The sequence below is a fragment of the Schistocerca serialis genome, chromosome 5 (assembly GCF_023864345.2).
Source record: "Schistocerca serialis cubense isolate TAMUIC-IGC-003099 chromosome 5, iqSchSeri2.2, whole genome shotgun sequence".
NCBI lineage: Eukaryota > Metazoa > Arthropoda > Insecta > Orthoptera > Acrididae > Schistocerca > Schistocerca serialis.
In genome coordinates, this window is record NC_064642.1 from 653,533,554 (window position 1) to 653,560,503 (window position 26,950).

The window sequence follows — 26,950 nt, forward strand, 5'->3', positions numbered from 1 at the left end:
GGTTCAATATATATCGCTGGTGTGATTGTCGATTGTTTCATGTTTATTTACTCTGTCGTTATCTCGAAAATATTCGTAATTAGTTCTGTTTCTTGAGTCTCTGTTTTGTTGAAGTATAATAATGAGTAAAAGTAAAGTTATTAGAAATCCTCTGAAGGCTTTTAAGAAAAGGAGAAATGTTGGAAAGCCAAAGGTATGTGTTATTACTGTAAACAATAAAGACGATAACCAAGTGAGTGAACCTAACCTCTCAAGTACACCTGCCCACAGCAGTCAAAGTGGGAAAGAAAATACTTCACAGAGGAAGCTTGGTTCAATGAGTGAAAACTATGAATGTTTTATGGGCGAATCGGATGTGAATGAAATATTTGATACGTCGGTTCTCAAAGGAATTTTTTCAAACTGTGTAAGATGTATTCATTGTAGTGAAGTTGGTCTGGAACTCTCCATAATAAAGCACGTAGGATTTGCTAGTGAAATACAACAGAAATGTGGTAAGTGTTCATACATGACCACCTTTTGGAACAGTGTTGCAGTAACTGCAACTGAAGAAAATGGTAGCAAAATCTACGAACACAACAACGAGCGATGCTTGCTTTAGACAAGGAACGCCTTCGGGCTGCAGACAGGGCTGTAAAGAGGCTAGAAATACAAGCAAGAGTAAACAGGAGGAGGAACAAGAGGAAGCTGGAGGAGGAGTTTGCAGAGGATGAAGATAATCCATCCTATGGACCTGGAATGCACTAAAAAGTTAATCCAATCTTTGTCGCTCGATTCCCAAAACTTTTATTTTCTCATACTAATTACATGTTTTCTAAGGATCTTCCAAACATATTTGTTTCAAACTTTCAGTAAATGTTACACAGTACCTTCTGCATAATTTAACACAGCCTTTTTCCAAAAAGCTGTATATTTTTGAATATATAAATAAAAAATAGCAAAAAAATGTTGCGAATTTTCATTACAATTGAAAAAAAATCATCTTTAATAACTGAACTAAAATTTTGTAAAATCCCTGTGTTAAGTTGTAGCCCGTATTCCAATAAATAATCTGTAAAAAGTTCAACTTCCTACCTCTAACACTTTGTGAGGAAATATGTAATTTATAAGCGTTATTTTAACATTGCAAGTATAGGGCGTGCCGGAGCCCCTTAAACTATTACAAAATTAATTCGAAAGTTGTAAATATGATTTGATGTCAGCTGTGCAGTTTATGAGTGAAACATGAAAACTGTGCCGCACCAGGACTCGAACGCGTATTTCCCGTTTACCGCAAACGGCGGCCTTAACGACTCCCGCTATCCGTGCTCGGATTCTATCCGTGCTCGGATTCTGGACCGACCTAAACTTCAATATGTCATATATTGTCCGTACCGCTTATGCTTGCACTTCCAGACTCCCACACAGCGAGAGACAATCTTTTATTGTCGTCATTTTAGCCTGTCGAGGAATGTATAACAATGATGTACACAATGCTTGTGTTTACACAATGTCTGTATATTCCATCACAATGTCCTTCAGACATGCATGCACCGCTGATAATCTAGCCGTTGAGCGGCCGTACACTCCTCGAACAAGCTTGCATAAAGAGCAGTCGTTAAGTTATCACTTCAGATGGATGATACTGAAAATCATGCAAAATTTCTTTCCCAGGTAAAGTATGTTGACAGGGATGTAATTGCATACAATTTGTCATACATCTTATTTTGCAAGGAACTACCCTAACAACCAGACAGAGAAAAAAAATTTCGCGCGACTAATAGATATTTGGTCCGTAAAGAATTAACGTGGGAGGATTGCGTTAAGTGTCCGAACAGACGGATCCCCTTGTGTGACAGCCCACGTGGGTTATGTACCCGAAGTAAGTTCTAACTTACGAATCCACCGTTGTCTCATTCACTCCGAAACCAAAGTTACTAAGTCTTTGTCATCTTCTCCGAATATTGTGATGGACGGAGTAGTAAAAACCGTGAGCTTCATCAAATCGCAGCCCTTAAATATGGGACTTTTTAACGTTTTGTTGTAAGAAATGGGCCAACAGCACACTACAATTCTGCTAAATACAGAAGTGTGATGGTTACCTCGAGGTGAAATGTCAACGCAAATGTTTGTTAGAGATGAGGTATTGTATGTTTTAATATTGAGGGACATGCATATGTGGATTTATTTTCAGATTATAAATGGATATCTAAGTTGGCTTATGTTTCCGATATTTTTGTACACATAAATGGACTAAACAGAAATGAAATTAACTGACTAGTATGGATAATATTCAAAACCTTATTAATAAGTTAAATTTGTGGATAATGACAACTGGAAATGGATCTGTGAAATGGTCCGAACTCTATGGTCCCTTAGTGATGATAATAAGATATTGGTGGATTTAAAGAACATTTAGTACTCTCGCAGCAGAACCTCAAAATATATTTTGGAGGGAGTGTTGACGATTTTGATTGGGATTGTATTGCGTTCATGGATTCCAAACACCTTCCGAGTAATTTATGTTTAGGCTTACAAAAGGAACAGGCAGATTTTAAAGCAAACAAAACATTGAAATAAAAAATTTTCGAAGTGCTTACGCATACATTTTGGTTGTCAATAATCAATTACTACTCAGGAATCTCCGAGATGGCAATTAATATCTTATTACCAGTCTCAACTACATATTTGTGTGAACTGGGTTGACTTGAAATTAAGACGACAAAGAGAAAAAGCCTCAGATCCGTTTGTGATTAAATGAGGCGTGCTTTGTTAGCAGTTCCGTCACGAATCAGCAGTCTGTGTTCAACTCAGCAGTCACAAGTATCATACTGAAGATATGAGTAGTCATTTTATTTGAAATTCGTATTATAAGTGCGCATTTTCCACAGTTGATAATTTGTTAATAAATGCTTTAATCTATTCCTCTTATGTAATAATAACAAAAATAATGATTAATTACCTTACCACGTAATAATTCGTAATGATATCAAGTTTCACAACCTTTTGAGGCTACAGACATTTCGCTATGTCATCATGAGTCTAGGCCCGTCTAGCTGTGCTGTCAACAATGAAAGCTTGTGGAACACTGCTCTAAAGTGTGTTTCGTTTTCATCTTTTTGATGATGTGTTAAGAAATTACTTTTATAATGGCTAATATGTATCAGAAATATATTGTATTACCTATCGGGCAGTAATTCTAAAATTTACTAGTGTTGTAAGGATTGATTTTTCCAAATATGGAGGCGGCTCAGAGTACTGAGTTTGATTCTGCTGACATTTCAGCAGATGGTTTGAACGTTGATTGTGAAATTCTGGAATTCCACTCCACTATTCAGAAATTGCTCGAGTACATAGCCCTTACGTAAGCAGTTATTGGGTTTTGCATTGATTGATAGATTTGTTGCATGTCTTTCTGAGGGATATTGGGCCAAATTCTGTTCAATTGGCGCTGTGTATCATCAGAATCCCGAGAAGGTTGGAGGGCTGTGCCCATACTGTTCCGAACGTTCCCAAATGGGGAGAGATTCGGTGACCTTGATGACTAAGGTAGGGGGTATGGCAAAGACGAAGATCAGCAGTAGAAGCTCTCGCCATGTGCCGACGGGAATTATCTTGCTGAAGTGTCAACTGGAGAGAAATACGGTGACCTTGCTGGCTAAGGCAGAACATGGCAATCGCGAAGGCAAGCAGTAGAAACCCTCGCCTTGAGCTGGCGGCCATTATCGGGGCTGAAATGTGAGCCTAGGATTCCTTAACATGAAGGGCAACAAAATGGCATACAGAATGTCGTCAACGTACTGCTATCCTGTAATCGAAGGAGTCCTTCTATGAAAAGAAAGGGCACATAAGACTGTCACTCCTGGTGGCTGGGTCCTATGGAGGACAACAGTCAGATTCAAGTCCCACCATTGTCCAGGGCGTCTCCAGACTAGTCTTCGCTGATCATTGGGGCTCAGATCGAAGAGGAACTCATCACTAAAGAAATCCTACAGCAGTCAAAGAGATTCCAGGTAGAAGACGTGTCTGGGGATACCAACCTGACTGTTGCCCGTCATATAACTCGACAACGAAGAGCGATGGTCTGTGGTGCCATTTCTTTTCAAAGCAGGACCCCTTTGGTTGCCATCCGCGGCACCCTTTCAGCACAGCGGAGTGTCGACGATATTCCACGCCCTGTTCTGTTACCCCTCATGGTAACCCATCCTTGGGTTACATTTCAGCAAGATAATGTCTTACCGCATGCGGCGGGAGTTTCTAGTGCTTTTCTTCGAGCTCGCCAAACTCTACCTCGGCCAGCGAAGTCGCCGGATCTCTCGCCAGTTGAGAATGTTTGGAGCATTGTGGTCAGGGCCCTCCAATTAGCTCCGTGTTTTGAGGGTCTAAGAGACACCAGTTGTACAGAATCTGGTACAATATCCGTCAGGAGGTATCTAACGACTCAACCAATCAAGGTCAAGCTTGGATAAGAGCCAGAGGAGGACTAACGTGTTACTGACTTGCTCAGTTTGTGAAGTTTCGTACTACTTTTTGACAGTTGTTCGTCAAGAAAGACACCAAATTTATGAGTACATGAACTACATTAACAATGCAGTAAATACAAGAAATTACGTTCCAAAATGTTTTATGGAAGTCACTCCGCCTAGACGAACGCTTCAAAATGGTAGGAATGCTGAAACAAGCTTGTTGCAAACCAATGTAAAAACAAAAAGACTGATCCGTAAAACTTAATCTGTGCTCTTAGGTTAATGCATAACAACCACCTCGGAAGTCAGCCAATTTCGAAAATTACCTACAAAGCTTAGGAAACTATCATTGGACAAAGCTGCAGATCAGTCCGTCACCACAACCAATTGTCTTACACTCACATTCGTTGAGTTCTCCAACTCACAAGCAAACTTTAAAATTTCCACCTAGTAATCTAGACCTCGGGCTACACTACAGTCCGTTACTACAGCCACTTTTTATGCAGTCACATTCATTGATTTCGCCTTCTCGCAACCACGACTACAACATTTAATTACGAAACAATATCCAAAGTGTTAAGCTTTACTTGCGACAGCGGAGGCGTAATGTGCTGATGTTGGCTACGGCCGTTGAAAGTAGAGAATTACATCACGTTGGTGTAAGCCAGCCGGGTAACAGTAAACGTTTTGTTGTGAAATGTTCGCTTTACGAGGATAATTAATTTACTGAGCGGACAACCACAGAGCAGGAACAACGTTAATTATTTGCTTCATGGTCAACACGAAAGCCTATTCCCCTCATTCTGAATCGTTAGATTTCAATAAGTGTTGTGCGTTCCCAGCATTCAGCGGTAGTTGCCAACATCGGCACACCGCACTGCCGCTGCCGTCAGTAAAGTTTTACCATCCCAAGAAATTCTCTCATAGGCAGGGACACTTACAATACAAGAAATACACATGAAAACCAGTAGACAACTTTATAATCTGCAATACCCCCAGTCTCGCGCTATCCATGTCGAAACCAAAAGTAATCAATTCGTATCTTCTGCCGAAATAAGACATTAGATTCAGCGTTCTCATTGGCTGTTGCGTGCTATCACCCGACTGACTACGACCAACGGAAATGAATTAACAACAGCAGTAAGCAGCAGAAGAGCCGCTAACACACTACATGCATTTTAACCTAGATTAAAAATATAATTCCTGACGAATGCAACGAAAATGTGAAAACTCATAGTGCTATTTGGAAATGCAACTCAAAATTCACACAAAGAACTGACGTCTGAGTAGCCATTACCATTACGTTACTGATTAAAGCCTACGGTTAGTATCGCAGATTCCTCTGGACCTGAAAAAAACTCTATTCTGCGCTTCTATATGCTCATTCCAGAGACATTCCTACTTTACAGTCGCTAGGAATACTGAGAGGGCCAGGGAGTAGGGCTCACCTCCAGCGCGGGATGCGGCTCGGCAGCGGGCGCCGTGAAGAGGGTCCTCCACAGGTAGGACATATACAGGACCGCCCCGACAGCGGCTAGGACCTCCGCGGCCGCCACGTCTTCCTGCAGCTCCAGCCGGTCCTCCCGACTAACGACGGGCTCAACGGCGTCTTTCCCCGGCAGCAGCGTCGTGAACAGGTAAGTGCTGACCAGCGACAGCGAAATGCACAGCAGCCCGCTACACAACATTTTCTCCAGATGTTACCCCGGCAACGGCGCGCGCTCAGCGCCTCTGTTGTTGGCCGATTACTGCACAAGTATCGTCCGCGAACGTTCACATTATCTGGACCGTCTAACTGCTCCTTGCGCTCCAAATGACGTAACACAGTCTCTGTTGTTAATACAATTACACGCCATTTAAATAATTTTAGAAACAGAATCCCACACGATGTGTAACTTGAACATAGTTTTAACCGCACGAGACTGGGATCAAGACGAATTTGGCTAACAGCCATCTGTTTTCACCAGAGACGTTACTAGCTGCTGTGGCGTCATTTCTTCGTGCGCATTTTGAACTGCATTTATTTACAGCGTTATTCGTTACCGCATATTCGTTGGTTTGGTTATTGTTTATTCTCTGCCGTGCGTCATAAACAAAACACTGTCTCTTCTATTTATTTACTTGTTTCACAACACGTCTTGCAAACTTAACGGCATTTTGACGTCACGCGCAATATCGACGATAACAGGAACTGCCAACGACTCTCGTTCGCGTTCGATACGGGCCTGTCACTATACTTCACGCACACACATCCGAGATTTATAAAAACACGTCATTCTCCGAATGATTTGTTATAATTATTTTAACAGCTAAACGGTACATAATGATTTATCGGCAGTTATTGCCTTCATATAAGAGTTCTCTCTCTGGAGTGGGTTGTTATCGTCAGTAATTTACAAATTCAGCTTAAAACACGTTTGTTTTATAATTTACAATATGCCGTTTCAAGCCAATAGAGCACTGAAAATGTATCACCAACACGTCACTGTCATCATTAAATAAATAACGCACCAACGATATAAGCGTTCAAGAGATACTATGACAACCATAACAGAAGAAACATACGACTCCACGAAGTGCTTCCGTAATGGATCGCATCATGATTTCAGGAGTCGAATGATGTTGGTTTGCATCTCGCCACACGCAAACTGTTCTTTTTTTGTTGTTGCAATAGCGTTGTTAATACATTCTCGGAATTTCTTATGAATGTAGTACAAGTACGTTCTGCAATATTCGGTGTTACTTACATTTCCGGCTGATTAGAGAACAAAGAATGAAATAAATATTCAGCGATTTCCGAGTGTGTGGTTAGGCAGGAACATAATACGACAGCTTAAATTGCTGGAAGTGAATCGAGGGGCAATAACATTCATAATCTACCTTGTCACAAAGTCCATACCAGATCATGCGGTCGTCAAAATGGCGTCACGTTTGTAGGTGGTGTTACGAAACGTGTGTTACCCTTCTATTTCGACGGTAATTCTATGATCTTGTTAATTATCAGTTCTTTTCTTTACAATACACATTTTATTTTTAGTTTTTGCTGTGTATCGAGGGCTCCATAGCAGATATAGATCCTCTTTTATGGTGTTCGTTATGGTGCCCCTTTATTTTAAAAAAATGTTTCAAATGGCTCTGAGCACTATCGGACTTAACATTTGAGGTCATCAGTCCCCTAGAACTTAGAATTACTTAAACGTAATTAACCTAAGGACAACACTCAGATCCATGCCCGAGGCAGGATTCGAACCTGTGACCGTAGCGGTCGCGCGGTTCCAGATTGTAGCGCCTATAACCGCTCGGCCACACCGGTAGGCTCCCATTATTTTCGATAAATAGTTGACCGTTTTGTTTTACTCCCGATATATATGCCCCTATTCGTAACTGTCTATCTCATTCGAGAGAACGATGGTACAGATTCCCCTGCGGACAGCCAGATTTAGATTTTCCGTGAGTTCCATACATCGCTTACGGAAAATTCAGGTGTGGTTCCTTAGAAAAGGGCACGACCAATTTCCTTCTCCGAACTACCCTAGTCTTAGCACGTTCTCCGTCTCGAATGATTGCGTTGTCGACGGGACGTTAAACTGTAATCATTTTTCTGTTTTGTTTATCTCAGGCTCCACTTGAGCTGTGTAGCTGAAGAGTATCTCTTGAAGACGGTTTCGATTTATTATGATGGTCTTAAGGTTCATAGGCTCCTACTGTTCGTTACAGCATTAACTGCTGCAGTAGAGATTCTTTCGATACTGGATCTCGATCTGTATTCTTCTTGATAAATGATTCGGTCAATAGTCTGAGATTAAGCAGTATTTTTCTCAGTTGAGTGTAATTCCGAATCAAAACTGGCTGTTTTATTTGTGTTTCAGTATACAGTCAACAATATGACGTGCCATTCGCCACATTGTTAGCGTCGTCTAACGTATATTTAATACAGGCTACTTCCAAACGGATGAACCAGTTACAGTCATTGGTTCCTCTTCTGCGGAGGTTGTCTGTGAGAATTCCCGTACAGTAGAAATAACTCTGGATCTTGTACTGTCAACGTATAGTTCCACCGTGATCACGTGATCTCGGGCTGCCCTTGGTTAGTCCGTCAACGTCCTACAAATATTAAACGTCGTTAAATCGGTAGTACGGACAGATTCCCTTCGTATGTAGTATAGGCGTATTTTTAAATGCAATAACATATTCTACTTGATACCTGGAATAAAGTCGGTTCTCAAGCTGGAAGATCGAAATGGTAGGGCATCATGTAACAGCACCGTCACGTCACCATGTATTTGCACTGTCTGTCACGTCACATCACGTCTAGTCACATCATGTCAAGTCATTTCGCTTGGCCCAGTATCAATCACCATCCTTGATACAAAAAGTCAGAATGTAGTACCGTAACTGAGGATTTAACGACGACAACCCTACCAAACTTCATAACATATGTTCTTGATTAGTTTCATTTGTTAAAGTGAAGTAACATCTCAAAACATCGACATTTATTTGCTGGAGAAACTATAAGCATACGAACATCTCAGACAATAGGTACAAAGAAATAAATGGCTCCTGTTTACCTTATCCATTACGTTTTCATTCTCAGTAACTAATAACGTCATAAACAGACGTATTTCTCTCCTTCATTTATGCTGACGTCTCCCTTTAAAAAGTTTTTAAATGGAAAGTGCTTCCTGCGTTATTATTTATATATACTATGTGATCATAAGTATTCGGACACCCCCAAAAACATACTTTTTTCATATTAGGTGCATTGTGCTGCCATCCACTGCCAGGTACTCCATATTAGCGTCCTCTGTAGTTATCAGACATCGTGAGAAAGCAGAATGGGGCGCTCCGCGAACTCACGGACTGCGTACGTGGTCAGGTGATTGGGTGTCACTTGTGTCTGTACGCGAGATTTTCACACTCCTAAACATCTCTAGGTCCACTGTTTCCGATGTAATAGTGAAGTGGAAACGTGAAGGGACACCTACAGCACAAAAGCTTACAGGTCGACCTCGTCTGTTGACTGACAGAGACCGCCGACAGTTGAAGAGTGTCGTATTGTGTGATAGGCAGACATCTATCCAGACCATCACACAGGCATTCCCAACTGCATCATGACCCACTGCAAGTACTATGACAGTTAGGTGGGAGGTGAGAAAACTTGGATTTCACGGTCGAGCGGCTGCTCATAAGCCACATATCAAGCCAGTAAATGCCAAACGCTTGGTGTAATGAGAGTAAACATTGGACGATTGAACAGTGAAAAAACGTTATGTGGAGTGACGAATCACGGTACACAACGTGGCGATCCGATGGCAGGGAGTGGGTATGGCGAATGCCTGGTGAACGTCATCTACCAGCGTGTGTAGCGCCAACAGTAAAATTCGAACGCCGTGGCGAGGATGGCGACTGCATCTTTCAGCATGATCGAGCACCTGTTGATAATGGCCGTGATGTGTTGGCAAATGTGCCAACACCTTGTAGATAGAGGAGGCCGAAATGCACGCTATCTAACGCAGACGGGCGTGAATTCTGGAACAGGATAAGTAGTGAATGCTAATAAGAAAAGTATCCAGCTCCTCGAATACTTAACTTTTATTCCTTCATGTGAATACAGCATTCTTGATGAGACATTTCATACGATAACTATCAAACTATGAAAGGCTAATGGCGCCTTGCTAGGTCGTAGCCATGGACTTAGCTGAAGGCTATTCTAACTGTCTGCTCGGCTAATGAGCGATGCTTCGTCAGTCTAGTCGCTAGCAATGTCGTCCGTACAACTGGGGCGAGTGCTAGTCCGTATCTCGAGACCTGCCTTGTGGTGGCGCTCGGTCTGCGATCACACAGTGGCGACACGCGGGTCCGACATGTACTAAATGGACCGCGGCCGATTTAAGCTACCACCTAGCAAGTGTGGTGTCTGGCGGTGACACCACATTCCTCCCCCGCAAATCGGCGAACGGTCGTGTTATAAGGCTTCCGCCCGCCGTGGGGAGGACCCCATGTTGACGTATGCGATGAGGTGGGGAGCCGAACAACAGGCGAGGCTGTGCCACCCGCACCCGGCCGTTCGGTCCGAGGGGAGCTAGGAAACGTCTGAAAACCTAGTCCAGGGTGCCCGCAAAGAGACAGGAGGGGCCGAAGGGTCGACCTTCATTGCGTCGGGGTAGCCGACGCGCGAAGACGCCATGTGGTCCGGAGCGGGCAAGAGTTCCCTGGCGGAGGACAGCTGGTCACGGGACGCGATCGGCGGCGCGTGACCCAGGGAGGCGCTTGGCGGCTGCAGCGAAGCGTCCAATGCGGGCGGCGCCGGCGGGAGAACAGGCGGCGGCGGCGGCGGCTGCGGCGGCGCGTCGCCATGGGGCAAAATGGAAGGCATCGTCGGTAACACCTGGGGATGAGGCGAGCCAGTAGATGGGTCCCCAGGGCGCTGACCGGACGGCACCGTCGATCAAAGCAGACGGGGAGCGGCAGAACCCGTGCGACGACAGAGGCGCAGCTGATTGAGATGCCGACGCACCTCACCAGAGGCCCCCAAAACCAAATACATCGCGCGGCCGAGGCAGCGAAGAATGCGCCCTGCGAGCCAACGCCGTGAACCTCGATAGTTGCGATAAAATACAACGGCGCCTGGAGCAAAAGCAGGAGTCTGCCGCTGCACAGGAACCTGATGCGGCGGGTGCAGCAAAGACATCAAGGTTCGATGAGGACGACCGTGGAGCAACTCAGCCGGTGAGCGACCATCTCGGGGCTGAGAGCGATACGAAGACAAAAAGAGCAACAACGCGTCCTCCCGAGAATGCGATTCTTTCAACTTCAACATCTGTGACTTGAAAGTCCGGACCAATCGTTCGGCGGCACTGTTTGACTGAGGCGAAAACGGCGCGGTTGTCAGATGTTGAATACCATTGGCCTGGCAGAATGACTGAAATTCTAAGGACATGAATTGTGGGCCATTGTCGGAAACAATAGTCTGCGGAAGACCTTCAATGCAAAAGATAGCAGACAACGCTTGGATGGTGGCAGAGGACGTCGTGGAAAACATCCGGACAACAAAAGGAAAATTACTGAAGGCATCCACCAGAACCAACCATCGAGCATTCCAGAATGGACCAGCAAAATCGATGTGCAAGCGTTGCCAAGGGGAAGTGGCTTTTGGCCATGCAAAGACTTTCCGTGGCGGTGCGGATTGTTGTTCGGCACACGCCATGCAAGAAGAACACATATTCGTAATCGCAGCATCGATTCCGAACCAAGTACAGTGCTGACGAGCAAGTTGCTTCGTTCGCACTATACCCCAATGTCCTTGGTGAAGAAGTCGTAAAACAGAGGACTGTTAACGAACGTGGGACCACGACTCTGGACTGATCATTATCAGAACGCAACAACAAAACACCACGTCGAACAAAAAGTCTCTCCCTATGAGCAAAAAATCGGCGAACCAACGGATCCTCGATCCGAGACTTTGACAAAGGCCATTGCGTAGCAACAAAACGCAAAATGGTAGCAAGGACAGGGTCAGCAGCTGTGGCTGTAGCTACACGACGAAAATCAATCGGAAACGATTCGACCACTTCATCGGTTTCCGAATCAATGAACACGCAAGCAAGTTCGGAAGAATCGAATGCTCTATCCTCAGCAACAGGTAAACGGGACAACGCATCGGCGTTTCCGTGCTTAGCAGTGGACCGATACAAGATATCGTAGCGGTACTGGGAGAGGAAAATAGACCAGCGAATGAATTTCTACGCTGTACGCGGAGGTACAGGCTTGTTCGGATGAAAAAGCGATGTCAAAGGTTTGTGGTCTGTGATGATGGTAAAGTGACGACCATACAAGAAATCATGGAACTTTGTAACACCAAAGACGAGAGCCAATGCTTCTTTCTCTATCTGGGAATAATTTCTTTGCACAGACGAGAGTAATTTGGACGCAAAGGCAATAGGGCGATCATGCGACCCATCTTTGTGTGCAAGCTTCTCTCTGGGCCTCACCCTTAGTAATTTTGCCAAAACCTTCCGGAAAACTGAGACTTTGTGTGGACTTCAAGGCAACAGTGAATCCACAACTCGTGATTGCAACTTTTGCCTTACCCCGCCCGAAAGATCTTTTTGATAAACTGTGCCCGGGTAAATGCTTTTCGAAGTTGGACCTAGCAGATGCGTACTTGCAAATCCCGGTGGACCCCGAATCCCAGCGCGTCTTGGTGGTTAACACGCATCTTGGTTTGTACCGATTCAAAAGACTGCCATTCGGGTGTGCATCCGCCCCTGCATTGTTTCAGCAATATTTACAAACTGTTTGTGCGTCGGTCCCTACTGCTGCGAACTATCTGGACGATATTGTGATCTCCGGAAAGACGGCCGATGAGCATTTAGCACACCTACGAACATTATTTCAGGTATTGCGACAAAATGGTCTTCGCTTGCGGAAGGACAAATGTGTGTTTTTTGCTCGTGACTTACCATATCTGGGACATGTCATAAATGCACAAGGCATACATCCCATCCTCGTCGCCAATGATGTGTTGGCAAATGTGCCAACACCTTGTAGATAGAGGAGGCCGAAATGCACGCTATCTAACGCAGACGGGCGTGAATTCTGGAACAGGATAAGTAGTGAATGCTAATAAGAAAAGTATGCAGCTCCTCGAATACTTAACTTTTATTCCTTCATGTGAATACAGCATTCTTGATGAGACATTTCATACGATAACTATCAAACTATGTAAGGCTAATGGCGCCTTGCTAGGTCGTAGCCATGGACTTAGCTGAAGGCTATTCTAACTGTCTGCTCGGCTAATGAGCGATGCTTCGTCAGTCTAGTCGCTAGCAATGTCGTCCGTACAACTGGGGCGAGTGCTAGTCCGTATCTCGAGACCTGCCTTGTGGTGGCGCTCGGTCTGCGATCACACAGTGGCGACACGCGGGTCCGACATGTACTAAATGGACCTCGGCCGATTTAAGCTACCACCTAGCAAGTGTGGTGTCTGGCGGTGACACCACAGGCCGGCCAGTGTGGTCGAGCGGTTCCAGGCGCGTCAGTCTGGAACCGCGCGACCGCTACGGTCGCAGGTTCGAATCCTGCCTCGGGCATGGATGTGTGTGATGTCCTTAGGTTAGTTAGGTTTAAGTAGTTCTAAGTTCTAGGGGACTGATGACCTTCGCTGTTAAGTCCCATAGTGCTCAGAGCCATTTGTTGATAATGCACGGCCTGTGACGACGTGGTTACACGACAATAACATCCCTGTAGTGGTCTGGCCTGCACATAGTCCTGACCTGAATCCTATACAACTCCTTTGGGATGTTTTGGGGTGCCGAGTTCGTGCCAGACCTCACCGACCGACATCGATACCTCTCCTCAGTGCAGCACTCCATGAAGAATGGGCTGCCATTCCCCAAGAAATCTTCCATCACCTGACTGCGTGAGTGGAAGCTGTCCTTAAGACTAAGGATGGGCCAACAACATACTGAAACCCAGCATTACCAATGGAGGGCACCATGAACTTGTAAGTGATTTTCAGCCACGTGTCCGGGTACCTTTGATCACATAGTGTACATTGGGGGTCAGCACTGTTCTGTTATTGAAAAACTAAATAATTTGTCGCTTTCAGTTACGTCTCCTTGCTTGTCTGAGAACAGTGAATGGAAAAAAATATTCAAGTCGTCTTCGTACATTTCAATTTGCCACGAAAACAAAGCTTCATAATAAAATGAAGGTTATGAGAACATAAAAGCACAATATACACTAATATAACATGAGTGAGCACAGCGAAAATAGGTAGACCTAAGTTGTTAACAGATGGCGATTCCGTCATAACTTTCTTCCTGAAAGCCGCCGACGTGCCGTATTGTGACGTGATGGTCCGTTGAATGCTGCCATTTGAAATGCTTTGTGAAATATTTTGACGCAACGTGACCTCCAGTGTGAATTGGTCTTAAACAAACAACGCAGTCCCGAGAGCACTGCGACAATCACATCTTAATGTTGAGAACATGCACAGTACGCAATGCTCACTCCAGAGATATTTCTGTTCTACGAGAATTCCCTCTAATGTCAACAGAACTACTCACTCGTTGTCCAAGTGCTTATGAGAACTAACGTTTCCTGGTGAAATAAAACTTCTTTTGTGATCTCTGTACTAATGACATATGTAGCTTTGTAACTGAGGAATTCCTGTTTATATAATGGTTTAGTGAATAAGCATTTTTCGCGTTTCTCCGTAAAAGAACTTTTTTATATGCAACGTAATTTTTTACATAATTTTCACTGGTACTGTGTGTATGACGACACGAATACGTTGAAAATGCTACGAGATCTTACGTGAACTAGCTGTGATAGCGAATGAAGAACTGAGCTCTTGTACGTCGTACAACGGTCTAAACAATCAAAACTGACGGCGGGGCAATAGGCTGCAAGGTACGTTAGCTTACTTAAGTTAAAAAAAACCATAATAGATCAACGAGTGTACGAAAAAGTGTGTGTCGGATGCTTCTAAGCATAGCCAAAGTAGGAATACATTCCACGATAAAATATAATATGGAAACACAATTTCACGGAAGGAGTTTATATTAGGACAAGTTGTAAATTTATAGAGGACTTGTGTTATTGGTGTACCACCAATAACGGAAAACGGACTGTGAGTCCGTTGTGAAACAATGCACCACGTACATCGATGCGTACTGAAGAAAGTATTGGTTGAACGAGCACAACAGGAAATGAATGACGTTCTTATCGTAAACCTTGTCTTAATGTGATTGTCATCTGGTACGTTGGGCAAACAGACGCTTCTCGTCAGTTTTACAAACGATGCTCACGTCTTAAGATAGATGTGTCCTGTCTAAACCTCTACAGTTCAACATATTTCCTAAGACGAGTCATGCGTTGTTGAATGTTTTGTTCTTGTAAAATAAAATTAATAAGTATATCACCAGCATGCAGGGCCAGTTTAAGAACATTTATGCACAAAAGCGACTCATTATTTGGTGCCTGTGAGATACCCCACCCCTTTTTTGCTAAACCTCCGGAAGTTTCTCAGTTTAGTTTGGAAGTCCTTAGAAGACAGCATAAGAGGCGTACCAGTAAAAACTGGCCATGCTTTTCCGTATGGGATATACAGAGATTAAGACAACCCATCCTTGGATTATCTTAGTGATTCAACGTGTAGTATTTCCTTCTGCCTGATTTTCCGCAATGCTCAGACTCCCTCGCAGAGGCAGTAACTGCGCCATCGAATTCTCCGGAAAGTGCAGTTCTGTATACCGTAATTTCTAAGTGATGAATGCGGGAGACTGTATTCGTTGAAATAACGTTGTTGGATGCTCTTATGATGTGTTTATATGACAATAATCAAACAATCCAACACTTTTAAATCGAAACTAGATTTTTTCCTGAGAGCGTGTTTTTATGGCAGAACTAGATCGAGAAGCGTCCTATCGGCGACTGGCGGCAATGGCACACAGTCTAGATCTTGTACTTACAATAGTGAAACATCGTAGTTGCTCGTACAACTTCGTTATCATTCATATTAACCATCAGTTTATTGTATGCGTCGTAATACTGTTGGTAGAAAGTGCTTATGACCAGAAGGCTTCCCCTAATACCTGTGAGTGGAAAAGGTAGCTTTTATTGATAAATATTGATTAAACAAAATTACTTGCTTCGCCCAAAAATAGGGGCCCTTCCACGTACGGTATTAACCGGTCGACTGAGCTGGGTTCGTTTGAGCGTCCGCCTGAAGGAGTGCAAGACCGAGGCGCGCAGATGCGTGGACCGAAGTTGATGGCCACATTCTTACCAGCTCGCCAGTCGGCGTTCAGGAATGCCACGCGCAACTGGCTGCGTGTAAACGGTAAAACTCGTGCCCATTGTGTGCGCGCAAGCGTGGTGTGTGGAGTTCCATCAGTTCGAGTGTGCGTGACGACTGCGTTAGCTGCAGCCATCTTCTGTACGGAAACGGTTCAAACACATATTACTATCGGTATTGCAGCAAAAGGTGTTGCAGCTACGAATGTGAACCAAACAAAACCTGGTACTTAGGTCCAGGAGTACAGTTACACTCACAATAAAATTATTCGGAGTTAAGAGCTGCGACACGCTTACTCAGTTATTGGAACTATTTAAGAATTATATATTGCTGGTCGACGTCAGAATCAGCTGGAACGACACAGTTACGAAGAAGAGCATTTCTGCAGAGGAACGCCTGATTTCTTTGGCCACAGGAATTTCCATATCGTCCGTGTATAATTCAATTCTCAAAACATCCAGACCGTTTTATGATGCAACACGGCCATGGGCCATGAACGTGAAGAATTAAACGCATTCGTTACTGTATTAAGAGTTTCATTTAAGACGTTGTAGAAAATTATATGCCAGAAAATTCACACAGATATCAAAGTATGTTTTAGTGAATCCAGTGCTTAAAAACGAGAGAAAAGACTCGCCAATATCACTAATCTGTGGTCATATAATTACCAATTTGTTCGTAAGGTGTGTTAAGGGAAGTGGTGCTTCGATCTGGAACAGAAGTGTGAGACTCGGCAGATGTAGAAGGAGACGAAGGGGCAAAAGCAGTCGAAGCGCGGGACGGGATGGAATCAGCCTGGCTGTACACATATTATTGTCACACAAATCAAACTGGATAATTAGTCAAAAGTTTTCAGCAAACTTTTTTGATGCACAGTAGATAAAAGTAAGTCGTAGGACGTACGATAAAATTGGTACATAAATGTAATCGAGGGACCTACCACTACGCGTACGGTCACAAACATCTTCTGTTCTCTTCTAAATGGGCCTTATAGGCTGTGTACGTGTTTACAAAGAAGTCATGTTTCGCTTGGAGGAAAACTGGTTTTCAAAACACAGTTAATATATTATAAGCTTTAGTTTTGAAATTTTTATTTACATAGTGTTTGGATCTCACTTTCCACAAGCGCTGTCGCTCTTTGAAAATATACGAGGGCAGTTCAATAAGTAATGCAACACATTTTTTTTCTCGGCCAATTTTGGTTGAAAAAAACCGGAAATTTCTTGTGGAATATTTTCAAACATTCCCGCTTCGTCTCGTATAGTTTCATTGACTTCCGACAGGTGGCAGCGCTGTACGGAGCTGTTAAAATGGCGTCCGTAACGGATGTCCGTTGCAAACAACGGGCAGTGATCGAGTTTCTTTTGGCGGAAAACCAGGGCATCTCAAATATTCATAGGCACTTGCAGAATGTGATCTGGCAGCGGACAAAAGCACGGTGAGTCGTTGGGCAAAGCGTGTGTCATCATCGCCGCAAGGTCAAGGAAGACTGTCTGATCTCCCGCGTGCGGGCCGGCCGTGCACAGCTGTGACTCCTGCAATGGCGGAGCGTGCGAACACACTCGTTCGAGATGATCGACGGATCACCATCAAACAACTCAGTGCTCAACTTGACAACTCTGTTATTAGTGCTGTCACAATTGTTCACCAGTTGGGATATTCAAAGGTTTGTTCCCGCTGGGTCCCTCGTTGTCTAACCGAACACCATAAAGAGCAAAGGAGAACCATCTGTGCGGAATTGCTTGCTCGTCATGTGGCTGAGGGTGACAATTTCTTGTCAAAGATTGTTACAGGCGATGAAACATGGGTTCATCACTTCGAACCTGAAACAAAACGGCAATCAATCGAGTGGCGCCACACCCACTCCCCTACCAAGAAAAAGTTTAAAGCCATACCCTCAGCCAGTAAAGTCATGGTTACAGTCTTCTGGGATGCTGAAGGGGTTATTCTGTTCGATGTCCTTCCCCATGGTCAAACGATCAACTCTGAAGTGTATAGTGCTACTCTTCAGAAATTGAAGAAACGACTTCAGCGTGTTCGTAGGCACAAAAATCTGAACGAACTTCTCCTTCTTCATGACAACGCAAGACGTCACACAAGTCTTCGCACCCGAGAGGAGCTCACAAAACTTCAGTGGACTGTTCTTCCTCATGCACCCTACAGACCCGATCTCGCACCGTCGGATTTCCATATGTTTGGCCCAATGAAGGACGCAATCCGTGGGAGGCACTACGCGGATGATGAAGAAGTTATTGATGCAGTACGACGTTGGCTCCGACATCGACCAGTGGAATGGTACCGTGCAGGCATACAGGTCCTCATTTCAAGGTGGTGTAAGGCCGTAGCATTGAATGGAGATTACGCTGAAAAATAGTGTTGTGTAGCTAAAAGATTGGGGAATAGCCTGGTGTATTTCAATGCTGAATAAAACAACCCCTCTTTCAGAAAAAAATATGTTGCATTACTTATTGAACTGCCCTCGTATTTACAAATTCCAGAAAGAAGTCCTTGGTCCAACAACATGAGAGGAGGAGGAGGATATTGGTGTTTAACGTCCCGTCGACAACGAGGCCATTAGAGACGGAGCACAAGCTCGGATTAGGGAAGGATGGGGAAGGAAGTCGGCCGTGCCCTTTCAAAGGAACCATCCCGGCATTTTCCTGGAGTGATCTAGGGAAATCACGGAAAACCTAAATCAGGATGGCTGGACGCGGGATTGAACCGTCGACCTCCCGAATGCGAGTCCAGTGTGCTAACCACTGCGCCATCTCGCTCGGTCCAACAACATGAATCCGCCTGACAAGAATCTACGAAAGATTGCACAAGTAACAATTCAGTCCTGTATTGTTGGCATCTGACAGAAACATCTGCGTCGAAGGGAACAAGACCATACGTGACAACACCACACGCTTGGCGTGTACGGCTAACCGGCGGCTTAACCCCAAATATGCTTGCTGACGGGCTTCGCTCACGCGGATACTCTTGCGCCCGGATCTGCGTGGCTCGTCCTAAATCGTGCTGTTAGAACTGCCCGTGTGAGGGCCTCCAGTGTTGCCAACAAGACTGAACAAAACGTCGCTTGACTGAAGGTTACAAGTCGCTAGATGTCGCTAAAATAATTTTATGGGACTGACTAATTGAACCTTATACATACTTTTATTATTTCATGATTTTTTTGTTGGTATACATGGCACTTAGGAATGAATTTTATAGTAACCGAAGGAAAAGAAAAAAAAACTATTTATTCACCGTCATCGTCAGAACTGTCAGATTAAAGGGTGTTGAAGTTGCCCCAAAGCTGAAGTCGATGGCCGCGCGTCACTGTCATCTTTACTCCTAAATGAGTATGGTTTGTTGGTTCCAATAAGTCTTTGTACATTTTTTCGTAACTAATAGTCTAAATATTTTTATTCATTCTTGCTAAGATCTTTTGGTCATCAAAACAGAATTCAATGAAATAAGACGATGGCGACAGCGAAGTTTTGATTTGGCCAACCTCAAGGCGCTAAAAACTCATTCTATCTTTGTATTTGAATGTGACAATGACAATACAATAAACACAAGAGCGTACAGTTCTGAGAAAGGATTTCGATTTCCATCATATTTATATAACCGAACTTCAATCCAAGAAGCGACTTTATTCTCGATGTTATGCCATCGAAAGAAATTGATATTATTCCAATGTTGTGAGTTTTTTCCAACACATTGATACCATTATACCTCAATTCTTTCACTAGGTCAATGACATCATGTGCACTTTTTTTAGTTCGCAAAACTTGTGTTTCAGACAATTTGTTCATCGTGGTTAAAATTTCAGCATTGGGTGAGGGGGGGGGGGGGGGGGGGAGGATGGGGGATGCCAATTTTGAACTTCTTTAATAAGCCTCACTGCAAAGTCAATGCATCGTTTTGGTGATACTATTCTCAGATGAGTTTAACTTATCAGCACCCAGGTTTCCAAAGCGTAGTACAGGGATTGACTTGGCTTTCTTCAACAGATGTGGGTAGGACGTTTATCGTAATAGTAGTCTCGTAAATCACTCTTTTAAGAACTGATTGCAAAAGAAAAGTAAGCGTGTCCAGCAATTCAGTGGGATCGGAGTTTTCACTCTCAAATGCTTTCATTGCTGTTTGGATTTCAAATAAAAATATTTGTAACTAAATTACGTACAGCAGATCAAATGTTCAAATGTGTGTGAAATCTTATCGGACTTAACTGCTGAGGTCATCAGTCTCTAAGCTTACACACTACTGAACCTAAATTAACCTAAGGACAAGCACACACATCCATGCCCGATGGAGGACTCGAACCTCCGCCGGAACCAGCCGCACAGTCCATGACTGCAGCCCCTGAGACCGCTCGGTTAATCCCGCGCGGCGTACAGCAGATTCTTTGGATCTTCGAACATAGAATGGAGCAGTTTCACCGTGTAATCATTTTCTCTAGTTTTGCATACAGAGATATGGAATTACAGTTCATCCCATTGTTGTAAGATACGACAGACTCTTGTACATTTGGAAAGCCATCGCCTCGCACATACTTTAAGTATTGTCAGGGATGCTTTGCCGCAGTTTACTGTTCCAAATATTTTTCTGCATTCGTCTTGACGACTTGGAGATAGAAAAAAACCAGTTGCATGTTTCTCCTCTCATATATTCTATGGCTGGGGGTATAGAGTTTTCTGAAGCGTGACTCATTGACATTTGTAAGAAATGACATATGCAACACACACGTACGAGATTTGGCGGTTCATAATCAGTTTTTAAAATTTTGTGTATTTCATTATTCATTCCTGTTATAAGTGACGCGTTGTCCTTACCTTTTCCAATCAAATTATCAATTTGCAGGTTGTGGTCTTATAAAGTTACTAAGATTGCATCTGCCAGACCTTCCGCGTCGGCCTTTTCGGCGGGAGTAAGCAATAAAAATTTCAACTTACCTTTTTTTAGTTGTAGTTCGCTATAATATCTATACTATCGCTGTATATATACTAACATACTATAGTATGTCCTAGATGTTTTAAAACATTTACGTATGTCAGTGCGTTCGTCTACCAGCAAACTAAACGTTTCGTGGCCGAAATCAGCTCCCAGTACTTCTTAGAAGTGTGGACCCAAGACTTCACTCATTGTGTTTGAACACTTCGTTCGATGTAATTGTAAGCCTGTGGTCGATTTACAGTATGAAAAGATATTTTTACACAATTCTCCCATATGTTCCACAGTCAAAATCGAACAGTGTTGAGCAATGAACAATGCAAGTGGTGCATCTGCTTTTATAGGTCTAATAGTGCCAAATTTTAGTACCGGCGATGTCTTCTGTGTCGATTTTATGTCAAGTCTCATATTATGTTTCTTGGTTCCAGCATGTTTTTTATATCGCTCGGTTTAGCACAAAATTCAGTTTGGCAGTAGCGACACATACCTCTATCGCCATTCCCAGGAACTGTTGTCATCTATCCTTTACATTCAGGTTTATTCTCTTATTCCTTTTTGTATTTTTCGGTGTAGCACTTCTTCTTCACTGGTAATTGCGTTATACCACACAATATTCGCTCACCGTACACGGCGCAACACAAAGAAACGAATATATGCATAAATACAATTGAGCCTAGCCTTAGCCTTAACAATGCCAACCCAAGCTACCCGAACACTTCCGAAATGACACGAGACAACCAACGATTTCAAGCTACTCTAACAGATCCGAAGTGGCACGGGACAAATGCCGATTTCAGAGTGCTTTGCTCTCACGTTATGAAGTATCAAAGAGCCGTTCTTTTTGAGTTTGATTACCGTTTTTCAGCAGAACTAAGAGTTTGGACATATATAGTCTCAAAAGAAGTTGCTTGTAGTACTTGAAGAAAAGTAGCCGCAAAGCAGTTTTAAAATGTTTCTTTTGACGTCAAAAAGTCGGTTAATATAGTGACCGAGTCGCTAAATTGGCAACGCTGAATGCGCATGATGTCTGTGGTTTCCCTACGTATCATGCACTGGCTGTCCTAACTGTCTTTCTCTCAGCTAGCCTCGGAATCTCACTACACGGTCTACCGGTTACATCAGATATGGAAACAGCTACTCCGGCCAGTATTGGAACTGAAATATTACACCCTGCTACGCGTTCTGCAGAGCTGCCTGAGCTTATTGAATGCTGCCTACACAAAAACACACGTAAACTTCAGAATGTGATTTCCATCTTCATCTGGTGTCAAAATTCCACCTGGAATGACATGGAGTGGTGCATGTCGTATACGGGTACATATAGCACCATGGACACGGCCGCTCCGCAGACTGGAGGCATCCTTGGCAAAAACGTTCGGCGAATGTTAAATGTCCTGCTTATCAGCGAATAAGGAAAAAGGGCTCCTTTGATTTTCCAATCCATATCTGGAATCTTCTAAGAACAAAATGGTCCTTATGTGGGTTTGTAGTACAGAGTAAATGCACCGATTTGATTCATGTCGACAGAGCGTGTAGATCATGGCTAGGACTTCAACTTACCTAAAGATGAAGGCACGACTCTTAACCGTTTTCGAGTAAGCTGAGCTTCGAAGTATTAGGCATGCGTATATATACCACTGTGCGGTCAATAGCACGCAAAGAGTCCGAAGCCAAGTCATTAAGTGATTAGTTCCAGAAGCGCAAGGTCTCTTGATCAAATGTCATTGCTGGTGTTTTTTTCTGTTCCTTATTCCCACGTAGCTCTAACAACACATTTATCATGACGATCCAGATCATCAGTATCTAATAATTAATTTACTATTTACCCTCAAAACTATATTTTTGTAAAGACATTGGATATACAAAAGATTACAGAAGAACCATTCTGAATCAAATCAGTATAGTGTTTTTACTGACATTATTGTACCTACGTTTGTGAGGCGTATGGAGCACCGCACTAATCAGGATGATACCGGTTGTAGAAACTTGTAAAACAAAAATTATTGTGGCATACAGCACAAGTAATGAACGCCGAGTTTCTGCTTGAGAATGATGTTTTCAGTGTTTCTACTGTAAAAAAAAACTAACGTCCATAAACGGTTCTCGGTCATCACACAGTTTTGCGGCGTACCACTCGTATTTGAAGGTATCACCAAATATTGGTGCAGACAAATGATGGTGTACGATTGACTGAATTTTTATGCAGTCTTCTCTGGAAGCTATCTCTCTGTTGTGTTGGATGATGTACGAGCAATTTTGTAGTAGCTTTATCAGGTTTTTCATTTGTCTGTAATAATAATCCTTCGCGGCAGAAGGGAGACGTACAAAAATCATTCATGTCTTTATGCAAAATACATCACAGAGTGTACGTTCAGCAACCGTTGAGCACCTATTACACGCTATCGGACGCCTGTGCGCGGAGTGATACAGAAATTCCTAGACTAACCTCGCCACGCAAAACTATCGTTTGTCAGAGTAAATAAGTTGATAGTCCAATGTGTGTTCAGCAGAAGTCAGACAAAAGTAGCTTCCTTTTCAACATCAGACGCACAGCACAAAGCGGCTCGTCGACTTTACCATGTCAAGTCATAACAATGAGTGACCAAGAGAAAGGACGAACTCCTTTCAAACGAGGAGAACCACACCCGCGAACGAATGCTGTTGGTTGAGAGCAAATCGACTAGCCTAAGACTTCAGTAAGTGGTTAAATACTGACAGCCCCGCCCCTGCCTCCAGCACGGCTTCTTTAATGGCCAATGACTATCAATTGTCAGTGTAAGTATTAAAACCTACTCTAAAATACCCTGACTTTGTCCATTAAAGTAAAAAAACGAGAACAATTCTACATTTTAATCTAAAACTTCGTATACAGCATGTAAAATGTGAATAAAAACTTCGTTAGCAATGATACTGGTCGTGTGAACATTGGCTGCCTTCTAGAGGTGACAGACAGAAGATGAGACGTCAACTTGGAAATCACGTAAACCACACTTTACATTGATTCCTCTGTAGACCAAGGATGTTATGAAGGCTTGCTGGTGCAAAGGACGCTATCCAGTGAGCATGGAGACGTTGTAAGAATCGATCATACACCGATCATTCGTGAAATTAAAAGATAACACCGAAAAATGGAGCATGAAATTGTATGCTAACTCTATCATGAAATGTGCTTAATTACATCGTTAAAATAAAATGCAATTAAAATGCAGATTACAATTCCCGTAAAAGAGATGTGCAAGTACATGAAGAGAAGAAGCTGCAAAACAATCTGTAGTTTCTAAGATATTAATAAATATAGACAGAAGCAATTATAATTGCACTTAAAATTAAACATTTACTGGCTTCAGTAAAATACTAATCTCTGTATAAGGGAAGTTGAAAGATGACCACTAAGGACGAGAAGACTTGGGAATAATTCAGAGAATCTCATCGAATAAACCGAAGAAAATTTTTTTTTCTAAACTCCAGTTGTTCGTTAAGAGGATCATATGGCTCATTTTTACGATGAGCGTAAATTTCAAGTACGCATGAAGTTTTAAGCAGAGTACCTTTCAGGGCTGTATGCAAAACTTTTAAGGTTATATTCGATGGTTCCCTCGGAATGCATGTCCTGAACAACACGTTCATCAAAGACACATTTATTAGTAGATGTATGCTGATGATATCTAGTGCGGAAATTCCTTCCCGTTTAAACTACACTCCTGGAAATGGAAAAAAGAACACATTGACACCGGTGTGTCAGACCCACCATACTTGCTCCGGACACTGCGAGAGGGCTGTACAAGCAATGATCACACGCACGGCACAGCGGACACACCAGGAACCGCGGTGTTGGCCGTCGAATGGCGCTAGCTGCGCAGCATTTGTGCACCGCCGCCGTCAGTGTCAGCCAATTTGCCGTGGCATACGGAGCTCAATCGCAGTCTTTAACACTGGTAGCATGCCGCGACAGCGTGGACGTGAACCGTATGTGCAGTTGACGGACTTTGAGCGAGGGCGTATAGTGGGCATGCGGGAGGCCGGGTGGACGTACCGCCGAATTGCTCAACACGTGGGGCGTGAGGTCTCCACAGTACATCGATGTTGTCGCCAGTGGTCGGCGGAAGGTGCACGTGCCCGTCGACCTGGGACCGGACCGCAGCGACGCACGGATGCACGCCAAAACCGTAGGATCCTAAGCAGTGCCGTAGGGGACCGCACCGCCACTTCCCAGCAAATTAAGGACACTGTTGCTCCTGGGGTATTGGCGAGGACCATTCGCAACCGTCTCCATGAAGCTGGGCTACGGTCCCGCACACCATTAGGCCGTCTTCCGCTCACGCCCCAACATCGTGCAGCCCGCCTCCAGTGGTGTCGCGACAGGCGTGAATGGAGGGACGAATGGAGACGTGTCGTCTTCAGCGATGAGAGTCGCTTCTGCCTTGGTGCCAATGATGGTCGTATTCGTGTTTGGCGCCGTTCAGGTGAGCGCCACAATCAGGACTGCATACGACCGAGGCACACACGGCCAACACCCGGCATCATGGTGTGGGGAGCGATCTCCTACACTGGCCGTACACCACTGGTGATCGTCGAGGGGACACTGAATAGTGCACGGTACATCCAAACCGTCATCGAACCCATCGTTCTACCATTCCTAGACCGGCAAGGGAACTTGCTGTTCCAACAGGACAATGCACGTCCGCATGTATCCCGTGCCACCCAACGTGCTCTAGAAGGTGTAAGTCAACTACCCTGGCCAGCAAGATCTCCGGATCTGTCCCCCATTGAGCATGTTTGGGACTGGATGAAGCGTCGTCTCATGCGGTCTGCACGTCCAGCAGGAACGCTGGTCCAACTGAGGCGCCAGGTGGAAATGGCATGGCAAGCCGTTCCACAGGACTACATCCAGCATCTCTACGATCGTCTCCATGGGAGAATAGCAGCCTGCATTGCTGCGAAAGGTGGATATACACTGTACTAGTGCCGACATTGTGCATGCTCTGTTGCCTGTGTCTATGTGCCTGTGGTTCTGTCAGTGTGATCATGTGATGTATCTGACCCCAGGAATGTGTCAATAAAGTTTCCCCTTCCTGGGACAATGAATTCACGGTGTTCTTATTTCAATTTCCAGGAGTGTATATAGTGACCGGCACAAGTGTTACACATTATTTTACTAACCGAGATAGAGGTAACCAACGTTCACACGACCAGTATCGAGGTTAATGAAATTTTTATGCACCCTTTAACTTTCATATACAGGGTGTATCATAATTAATGGCGTAAACCCATACAGTTGAAAGTACACGATACTGGAAGCAAAAACGTTTCAGCAAACACAGAGTAAAAAACGCATACCTTAAGAGCTCATCTTCTATATTGTGAAAAAAATCTCTTCTAGTGCAAGGTCTTTGCTTACCATATTTAGGGAAGTGGCAGTGTGGACCAAAACAAGAAACAAAGTCCAGTCAACATGTGCTCTAAAGTGGATACATTAAAAACTATGAGCACTTTTTCATCTTCGCTACTCTGAAACATAACTCTTCTAATGAACAAATGCTCATAACTTTTAAGGTATGCATTTTAGAGCACATGTTTACTAGACATCTTTCTCTTGTTTTGGTCCATACTGCCACTTCCCAAAATATGGAAAGCAAAGAGCTTGCAATAGAAGAGATTTGTTTCACAGTATCTAAGATGAAAAATTGCTCGAAACTCTTAAGGTATGCATTTTCGACCCCACGTTTACTGAGACATTTTTTGCTACTAGTATCGTGTACTTTCA